This window comes from Chenopodium quinoa, unplaced genomic scaffold (genome assembly GCF_001683475.1).
Source record: "Chenopodium quinoa cultivar QQ74 unplaced genomic scaffold, ASM168347v1, whole genome shotgun sequence".
Taxonomy (NCBI): Eukaryota; Viridiplantae; Streptophyta; class Magnoliopsida; order Caryophyllales; family Amaranthaceae; genus Chenopodium; species Chenopodium quinoa.
In genome coordinates this window covers 4570467-4578118 of record NW_018743405.1, presented here as the reverse complement: position 1 = coordinate 4578118, position 7652 = coordinate 4570467, and the positions used below count along the sequence as shown (strand labels likewise).

Below are 7652 nucleotides of genomic sequence, written 5' to 3'. Positions count from 1 at the left end.
TTTTCCTTTTTAACTCATATTGAAAATTTCAAATTTGTAACACAACATATCAATATTTTCCAATTATAAAATCAAAGAACAATCACTCTTCTTTTATTCCCACATTGTGCAAATAATGTGCACACCACAACTCCCTGACCTCACCAACTAATAGCTCCCCCAAGCCAAGCTTGGGACTAGTAGCCAATGGGGCTCATATAGGCTTGTAATGTGGCTAAATAAACAATAAAAGGGCACAAGCAACAACATGGGTAACAAGAAGGGAACAAATGTATCTAATATCCTCTGAAGGCTTCCTAAGAGAACAAATGCCTTCGTCCTCCTCAATGTGCATAATATTGAGCTATATAAACATTACTAATAGTTGTAAACCAATACTCAAATTCATTGACATACCAGGAACTATGGAACTATCACACGTTCCTAACCAAATCAACTAGTTGGCAAAATTGACGCATGTTTAGGAATCCAAACAATTAAACTTCAAATCATGACTAACAAATCCACAATGCTCATTATCAATAAACAAGAATCAAAACAAATTTTCTCATGTAAGGGGCACAGGGAAGCATGATTTACAATTCATTGGAACGTATTTTTGGATTTTTTTTTTCAATTTTTTTTGTATTTTTCTCATAAGGAAAGCAAATAGAAACTACACTAAAAAGAAAAAAAACTATACTAGAAAGCAAATAAAAAGAGAAAAGGAAGAGAATTACCAAGCGAAAGATCACCCCCCAAGCCAAATCAAGCAATGCCCTCATTGACTTGGGAGTGTAGCCTACTCCTCATCCTCGTCCATCCTCGAATAGCCCCCTCCATGGCTATGACTGGCTCCTCCATGGCTCGAACCACCACCTCCATAACCCGAACCACTTGCAAAGTAGTTAGGATCCACATTCCCCCAAGCCCACCAAAAGGAGCATCGGTCCCATAACCATGGACCGATGAGTAGTCCACATAGGTACCGTAGGCACTTGGGTCCGTGTATCCTCCTTGAGGATATTGGAACCAATCGGGAACAAGTGAATCGGGGGGAATAGCCCCCCTACGTGCATAGTCATCGTACACTGGGTACAAACCCCTCCCGGCGTTCCTCTTCACATACCCCACCCGTCTATCTAGAGACCCAACTCTAGTGTCCAAGTTCCTAACCATACTCTCGACTCTCCCTTGCCCCATCTCAATCCTATCCAATTGGCTCCTAAAAGCCGAAAAGTCATAAGGGGCGTTGGGGTCAATGTTGTAGTTGGTTGAGGAAGTGGGAATGTCATATGTGTAGGGTTGGGGTGATGGTTGGTGAAATTGAGATTGTGGTGAGGGTGGTGCTTGGTGAGACGCTTGGGCCTCACCTTGGTTGCCTAAGTCGAAGGTGTAAGAAGGTAAACCCTTCTCAAACTTGGTCATAACCGGGTTAGGCAAAGTAAAAGCATTGTCCCTTCTACCCGATTCCCTTTGAATCACCCACCAAGTCTCACCTCCTATGACATTTATCCAATTTAGGCCACCTAAATAGGGTAGGTCCATAATTGTTGGGCTGGCTACCTTCCCCTCGTTGTTAGGGACAAAGTTAAGGTGTTTGACCGCTATGTGAGTTACTAGACCACCAAAATAAATGGGTACCCTAGGCCTACCCGCCTCGGCCGCATTGGCCACCCTTTGGAAGTGTTGGGCCATCTTATGGACAATGTTGAGCTTATCACTCCTAGGTATCATGTATGACCCTAACAATTCTAGTTCATCCCTCCTAACGTTGGCGGGTTCATGCCTCCCAAAGATGGTAAGGCCAACAAACCGTTGCCAAAACTTTGGCACGGGATGTTGTATCCAAGTGCACTTGGCATGTTGGAGGTTCAAGTTGGCATTCCCCGTAAGGGATTGATAGACAACGACAATGTTGTCTTGAGGAGGTTCGATTGGTCTATCCGATTTTAACTCAAATAATTTGCCAAATTCTTTCAAAGACAATCTAACATCATTATTAAGCAATCTAAATTGAACATGAGTAATCAAAACATTAGATTTTATAACATTAAAACTAGAAATGAATTCTAAGGTCAAATAATCATAAGTATCATAATGCAAGTTAAACAAACCACTCATGCCAATTCCTTCAAACAATTTTTCTACGGGTTTACTAATTCCTAATCTAGCAAGGGTGGGGTGATAAACAAAGCGTGTAGGAATTACCTGCCTTGACGTGAGATTGATCATCCGTTGTCTTTTCTCTTGGGTGGTGATGACCACCCTCTCCCATCCCGGAACATGCAACTCCGGGTCAATCCTAGGCGCTTGGTGCCTTGAGCTTTCCCCCCTTATGGTCCTAGATCTTTTGAGAGCCATTTTTGATGAGAAATGGTAGGAATTGAAGCTTTCTCTCTCTTAGGGTTTTGAGATAAATTGAGAGAAAGTCACTACAAAAAAAATGAGAATAGGCAACGCACTAAATTGCAACAAAATAACAAATGTTGTCTTTTGTAGGAAAAGGCAACAACACTTGGTTGTTACCTTCATCATAACAATCTATAGTACATATTATAATGCAACGGTTTCAGAAGTGTTGCTTTAGAGTATGTTAGACAACAATATTATAAAATGTAGCCTTTAAGACAACAACAATCAAATTGTTGTCTATAAAAAAATATAAAAAGTTGATATTATAAAAACATTATATTAATACCTATTTAACAACATACTTTATTATAAATATTTGTTTTTGATGCATTGATTGGCCTCGGTGGAAAGTCCCCTTTACCTATCAAATATTCAAAATATACAGTATACTTTGTAGGAAAAATAGAAATCATAACATAAAACTCGTTAAGAGATAGAAATTAGACTATTATCCTCATAAATAAAAATAATAATAATAATCCTTTATCTTCAAAAATAAGTTAAAAAAACTCATATACTCGTAATAAGAGTTAAAACTAGACCTTTTATCTCCAAAAAAATTACTGTAAAAAAACTAAAGACAATCAATTATCCATTCTTCAAAACCGCGAAAATGGTGAATTATTTTTGGCTTTTCCCACTAAGAATCAATTACTCATAATTAACAAGGTCATAAAAAAAAATTACTCATAATTAAAAACGCCAGAAAAAAAAAAGCAACGCCAAAATAAAATGCTCTTCAAATCACGAGTTCACAGGAAAGAAAGAAAAAATCAGCAAACATAAAAAGTTAAAAACAAAACAACGAAGCAAGAAACACTTCTCTCTCTTCAATTATTTCAAAACAGCGTTGTATGGGTAATCCGCCACTGCCAGCCACCACTGCTGTCGGTCTGCCAGCCTGCCGCCGCACCTTCCGGCCACCGCACGTTCGCACTAACCACCGCACTCCAATCTCCAGCCACCGCACAACCGCACTCTAAATAAGTTAATTCCATATTCATACTTAAATATTGATTTTTAAGTTTTTAATTTCTTATTACATGAGTTGTTAGGTTGATTTTGTGCTTAAATTAGTTGTTTATCTTATTTAATTTATCAAATTAGTGTGGATGTTGGTTGAAATTGATGATTTGTTATTTAATTTATAAAATTAGAGCGTTAGGGTTTCTTCGTCCGAGTTGGAGTTCGCGTCTGCTAGTTAGAGACTTGGAGTTCCAGTTCGCGTCTGCAGGCCTTCTAGTTGGAGTTCCAGTTCGCGTCTTCATTCAATCGTTCGACAATTGGAGTTCGCTGTTGGCTTTTCGCGTCTTCTACTCTTCTGGTCTTCGACTCTTCGCTAGACCCAATTCACCCAAATCACCAAATGGTATGTAAATCTGAATTTAATCTCTGAATTATTAGTTTATTACTTGTTTAATTGTTTTATAGTTTATACTTTTATTGTGGATTTGTGGGTATTGAAGATTTTAAGTATTGAACTATTGAAAATATACAGGTTCATGATTCAAATTACTTGCTTTACCGATAAGAGAGTATCTTTTGCTACAAATAACACTTAAGACTTAACTTGAGTATCAATCAGATAAACAGCTTCGTAACCCACTTTTTACAGAGTTGTACAAGCTAATTTAACAAGAAACTCAGATTATTAATTGATAAATTACAGCTTGTACTTGTAATATTTATGTGGGTTGTACTTGTGGTTTTTTTAATCTAGGTAGCTTGATACTAATCAATGAGCTAGAGTGCTATTAATTTCCTCTAATACGAGCAGTTTGGAACGGAGCCTAACCTTTAATTTGACCAATTGGTAAGTGATGCTTAATATAATATTCTCATAGCCTCTTTCAAAGTTGATTAATTTGCTTAGTATTATATTGTGATTCTTTTGTGAGGTAATCTGCTTAAGATTTGCTTCAAGGATGATGGACACCCTGGTTTGTTTTTCTAATTGTCATCACTCAGCTTCTCTAGCTTGGTTGTAAGTTCTAATTATCTCTAAGTTGTAAGTTCTCAGTTCGGACCTAATGATTTATTGGCTATAATTTACTTCATATTGTTTTAGCACCTCTATTCAGTTTTAGTGTATATACTTACCTTCGCCATTTTCGTGAAACCTGATATATGCTTTTTAAAATTCAAGTAGGTTTGAATTGCCTATTATTTAGACTTATGAAATTAAAGGTCTTGAGCATGTGAGGGTGGAAAGGATTCAAGCCTTAGGATACTGTTTAGTTGCATTAGAGCAAATAGGGGTTTAAGCAGGTTTATCATGAGAACATTTAATGGATTGGTAATAAATCAGAGTTTTAATGATGTTTAATTGATAGCTATTTTTATGTTTAAGACATCAAGGTAATTAACAAGTTAGATTTTCAATTTATAAACCAAAAGCTATAAACACATTATCCAGCTGATTCAACCAACAACCTCAAATTATTAGTTGCATCCATTTGAGAATGTGTCTACATTCCTGTTTTAATTTAGCTCACACTTAATAAAATTTGATTTCCTTTTTAACTTAACATTTCCCTTTTATAATGAGATTTCTAGATTAAAATGCATTATACCAAGATTAGTCTTACAACATAGGATCATTAAAAGCAATTTAATTATATTAGAGGTTAGGGTAATTCCTTAAGCCTTGGAACCTGTTTCTAGGTTGCTGCCACTACTTGCAGACTGCTGCTGTTACCCTACCTATTGCTGGCATACTGCTGTTGCTGCTACCGCTATTGGTAGCCTGCTGCTGGCGTTGATAACAGGGCAGATAGGCTGCTAACAGGTCATGCTGTTGTCATTGCCGTTGTTAAAAAAAAAAAAAACTTTATGAATTGAAAACATGGATTTGGAGTATGTATGTCCTATTAAATGTTTAGCATCAAGATATTTTTTGAATAATTTGTATGTTTAGTGGTGCAGTGGTGTAGGTAAGGGGTAAGGAAGAGGAACAGTGTGCAGGGATGGGGCATGGAGGGGAGTAATATACAGGGAACAATATTGATTGCAACTTGAAATTATCTAAACTGAAAGTTTTTAAAGCTTAAAAGAATAAGCCATAGTCTATTTTAATAAGAAAAGGGATTTCAAAGACCCTTTAAATTTTTAGAAATAACGTTTTCATCTCAATGATCGATGTCAGTGTAAAAAACAAGATGAGTTACAAAAGTAGCTAAATTACACCTTTATAAGATTGAAATTCAAACTAAAATTGTTTCACTATAACTAGTTATGATTTATTTTGAAAATGAAAGTCAATCGACAAAAATAGATGAGTGTGTCAATTAAAGATTGAAGTTAGTAGCCTTAGCAATATGGTATGGTAGTATTATAGTACCAAATAGTCTTCTAAAGAGTAGATCACTATTGTATAGCCTAAGATGTGAACATTTTTTTTATTGCTGCGTTTATTTTAAGTTGTCTACTTATAAAATTGAACTAAATATTAATACTTATAGTTAAAAATCTTCTAGCTGTTGATCTTGTAGCTATAAATCTTTAGAATGGATATTTATAGAAAGAGGTCAGAGTGAATGAAAAGTAATATGTAATTAGTGATTTATATATAGAGAGCTAATTAGTTACTTTGTTTTCATTGTTTTGATTTCTTTCCTTTTTTTTTGGGGGGGGGGTTGTATGTGTGTGTGTGTTCTGCCATTTGATGGTTCTTGTGACTGGCTGTGATGATGGAATTAATAAGCTGCTTTGATGGTTTGATTATGAATCTGGTAGGTAAAGGGTGGGTAAATTAATTAGGATCAACAAAATAACTCACTTTATATAATAATTAGGAGCAACAATCAAAATCTTGTCGTCTTTTGAGCTACCCACAAGAATGATTTCCTAGATAATTCTAGATACAAGTCATACAACTACCTTACTTCTTTGTATCAAGAATGTATTAATATACCTGTAAGGCTGCACATCACTACTATTTTTACAAGGGTGCACTTTCGAGTTCTAAAGGATATCTATTTCTAACATGTAACAATGCACTCTAGACAATAAATTGATCGTATTTCATAGGGTAATCATAGTGTAATAGACTTTGATTTCCCCGTCTTCCTTACCAAGGTTTATCTTAGTTTGTGAAAGTGTCTGAAAGATCATAATGTACAATGCACATAGATTATTTTCCACCGTCCAATTTCTCCACTCTACTTTGCCTCTCATGTCCAGTAAACTTAGTTGGAAGTTTATCTTTTACTACAACTTTAATAAGGTAAGTTATAAGATTAATTGTTTGGCTATACCATTAAACATATGACAAATAATTTCTATTTTGTATATTGTTTCATTATGTATTTTATCTCATTATCCCTCCAATCTTTTTTGTTGTTCTTTCCATTTTGACTTTTTTTTTTGTCTCTTGAGTAGAAGAGCAAATAGAATTGGAGGGAGTATTATTTACTCTTTATTTTCCTAATCTATGCATGGTGAATATTTGATGTATTACATTACTAACTAGTGTTCGTCTATTTCCTTCCTTTGGTCTTGGATGAATGTAAAAATTGCTTTATGAATCTTGATATTTGTATGTTTTGCTTGTCATACTAGTCAAACGTTTTAATTCTATATCTTTGCTTAGAATTTCAATTATTTTTCTTAGTTTTTGAAAAATTATTATTCTAACTTTGTTATTTGATCAGTAATACAGGGTGTACAAGTACATTGAAGAAGATATATATTAAAGACAAAAACGAAGAGTTGATCTACTAGCATCTCTTTGAGGGTTACATTCCTTCCCCCATGTACAGAATTAGATATAAACAAATATACATTTAGTGTTATTAGAAATGTACTAGCTTAGATTGTGAATTACAAGTTATTTAGTATTTTTATGAGTATTTGTAGTAAAATTTTATTGGATATTGTTTTTTGGATTTTAATGAGTGACATGAATTTTGTTATAAAATCAAGTTTCTTCTACATTGATGTTCAGCTTCCTATTAAACTGATTATTGTGTATTGTTGAGTTCACATGTTTAATCATCTTTGCTCATTTAATTATAATTTTATATATAATCGCTTTAATGGTGTTGCCTTAAGATATTTGGCAACACTTTTGTATTATTACTAGCTAATACATCAACTGAAAAGGTTGTTGCATAATATGATATAAGGTTACAATTTCAAATTGTCTCCTTAGGTGGCAACAGTTTTCATTTGTTGCCTTTATAAAAATGTTGCCTTAAGCATCATTATACCTTGGCCTTTAAAATTGTTGCTTTTGAACTAAAATGTGTTGCCTTATG

The 7652-nt window shown here is 34.6% G+C and overlaps 1 long non-coding RNA gene across 4 annotated transcripts; it reads left to right on the top strand.

The window, feature by feature from the left end:
• The first annotated feature begins 2763 nt into the window (after positions 1 to 2763).
• Positions 2764 to 7428, top strand: LOC110738996. Of its 4 annotated transcripts, none has more exons than XR_002514717.1 (4): positions 2764 to 3381; positions 3552 to 3763; positions 4115 to 4402; positions 7047 to 7428. It is a non-coding gene; the product is annotated as an uncharacterized LOC110738996 (long non-coding RNA). The 4 variants fall into 4 exon arrangements; XR_002514718.1 differs by having other exon boundaries at positions 2765 to 3381; positions 4115 to 4378; positions 7047 to 7427; XR_002514716.1 differs by lacking the exon at positions 7047 to 7428 and having other exon boundaries at positions 2773 to 3381; positions 4115 to 4207; positions 4293 to 4936.
• Positions 7429 to 7652: the final 224 nt, after the last annotated feature.